The sequence below is a fragment of the Peromyscus maniculatus genome, chromosome 20, assembly GCF_049852395.1.
Source record: "Peromyscus maniculatus bairdii isolate BWxNUB_F1_BW_parent chromosome 20, HU_Pman_BW_mat_3.1, whole genome shotgun sequence".
Classification (NCBI taxonomy): Eukaryota; Metazoa; Chordata; class Mammalia; order Rodentia; family Cricetidae; genus Peromyscus; species Peromyscus maniculatus.
Window position 1 is genome coordinate 64,013,243 of NC_134871.1, and position 2,820 is coordinate 64,016,062.

Below are 2,820 nucleotides of genomic sequence, written 5' to 3' on the forward strand. Positions count from 1 at the left end.
CTCCTGCTTCCCTTCTGCATTCCTGCTGGGATTGTGTCCTCTTTGTTTACCTCTCGGGACAGCATGCTGCTACAGAGTCAAGGGCCAGAGTCAGACTCCTTCTACTTGGTCCCAGGGATAAGTGGCTTCAAGTCTCGGGCTCATTCATTGTGAGTTTTGTGAAAATATCTAATTCATCACTGACCTTGTTATAAACATGAAAAGCACGTTGAAATGAAAGCCTCCCCCTCCCCTCCTTTGTTATTAGCTTGGTTCTGTCAAAAGCCCTACCCATTTTCTTGTCTCAATCTACCAGTGGGGACACTTTCTGTTGTTGTTTTGTTCTCGCCAGTGAGCAGGTTCTTTTCTGCTACACTGAAAAAAAAAAGTTCAAAGCTTAACTCTTTACAGCCGATAACATTTTCCTAATGAACTACAAGCGATAAAGACTCTTTATAGTTAATAACCACGCAAGACGAAATGAAAGCAAGACCTTGGCATGTAACCAGGCTGTCATCATTGGCTTTTGTGAAAAGAAGACAGTTGAATTTCCAGGTAATCCATGAGAATATATATATATATATATATATATATATATATATATAGAGAGAGAGAGAGAGAGAGAGACAGAGAGACAGACAGACAGAGAGAGAGAGAGACAGAGAGAGAGAGAGAGAGACAGAGAGAGAGAGACAGAGAGAGAGAGACAGAGAGAGAGACTATATGCCAAGCAGGCAGCGGAAAAAAAAAAAATCAAAGTGTCATGACATAACTGTAAGCTGTGGGAAAGAAGGAAGAAACAGACCATCTTCCACTTCCCAGAGATGCTGTACACAGGATGCCAGGAACGTGAAAGGGAAGCAGGCAATGCCCGACAGTATAGAGCGGGGATCAGAATAGCGGAAAACCTCGACAGTAGCCAATGGTTACTACCGCTGGCATTTAGCTGCCATGAAGAACAAGGGTTGCCAGCAACTTCTACAGCAACAGTTACTGACAATGTGTATTAATATTTTATTTCAAAACTTCTGGAAATCATCCCCACGCTCATAAGTAATCTGAATGTTAGTTTCTTTGGCAATCGCACAGCAAAATGGCTGGTGACCCTATTGTCAATGATTGGGTGCCTCCAGCTGTGAGGGTTTATTTCCGGGTCTTCTACCCTGCTCCTTTGGTGTCTGTGTTATGGTTGTACCAGTGACACGCTGACATTTTCTTGCTCTCGCTTTTAAGGGTAACTTGATACCAGGCATTTTAACCTCTTCCCTCCCTGCTTTTTGCTCAAGATGGCTTTGGCTATCCAGGCTCTTTCCTGCTTCCACATGAATTCCAGGGTTGTTTGGGCTTTTTTTTTTTTTTTTTTTTTTTTAAGTTCTGTTGAAGAGTAACATTGAAATTCTGATGGTGATTATATGGAATCTGTAGCTCGCGTTTGGCAACATAGCCATTTTCACAGTATTAATTTTGCACAGGGGGTCTTTTCATCTTCTAGTGTCTCCTGCGATTTCTTCAGTATTTTCAAAGTTTTCATTTCGGAGTCTTTGAAATCCTTAGGTGTGTTTCGAGATTATTGTTGAATCTGTTATGAATTGAATTTTTCTTAGTTTTTTAGAAAGTTTATCACCAGGATAGATAGGTAGGTGATAGGTAGGTGTTGCTGGAGGGCTTCTCTCCAGGTTCCCCAAGCCCCGCAGTCCCACAATCCACTTATAAAATAATCACTCAGACGCTTATATCACTTATAAACTGTATGGCCGTGGCAGGCTTCTTGCTAACTGTTCTTTTATCTTAAATTAACCCATTTTTATAAATCTATACCTTGCCACGTGGCTGGTGGCTTACCAGAGTCTTTACATGCTGCTTGTCCTGGCGGTGGCTGCAGTGTCTCCCCTCCTTAGCCTTCCGCTTCCCCGAATTCTCCCCTCTCCTTGTCCCACCTACTTCCTGCCTGGCAACCTACTTCCTGCCTGGTCACTGGCCATCAGTGTTTTATTTATATAGAACAATATCCATAGCACTTCCCCTTTTTTTCTTTTTTTAAAAAGGAAGGTTTTAACTTTAACATGGTAAAATTACATATAACAAAACAATTACCGAGCAAGAATTATAGTTACAATATTAAAGAAGATGTCCTATCTATCTTATATTTGTGAGTTTAAGGTTTTATATCTAACTTATCTTTTATCATAACTGAGGAAATTATAACTATCTAGTCTTCAACCACATCAAAGACCTGAGAAGGAACATAATGGTACCTGAGAAATGGTAGATGGATGCAAGCAACTTTCGGGAATCTTACAAGAGTAGACCAAGACAGCTGGCAGCCTGGACAGTCACCTAATGTTTCTCAGCATTGTTGGTGCATTCAATTTGGCTACAGGCCTAGAGTATCTGACAGACCATTTTCAGAAGCAGGAATTCTGAGAGACCATCTTACCCTGTCTTGGCAGAGTACAGTGGTCGCTTTCCTTGTGTCCCGCTTGTCCAGAAAGGACAGCATTGCATTTGTACTGTCAGCCGTCAAGGCAAGGGCAGTTCTTTGCCCAGTAGGCCATTTTGTGCCATGAAGACAAACTTCAAAATGGAAATGTCTTAGAAGCCCAACATTCTCTCAGGATCAATTGGTGCAGCCAGGAGCAATTGTGTCTCACATCAACAGAATTATAAGTTATTTAAATGCCATATTCTCTAGGTCTATGAAGTGTTTGAAGATTATCTATCTATCTAAAATATATCTATGTATACATAGAAGACTTAACTAACATGGCTACAAATATGATTATCATAGATGACTAATTATTAATCTATTTTTAATTATCCATTACAATTTTAAATAAGTTA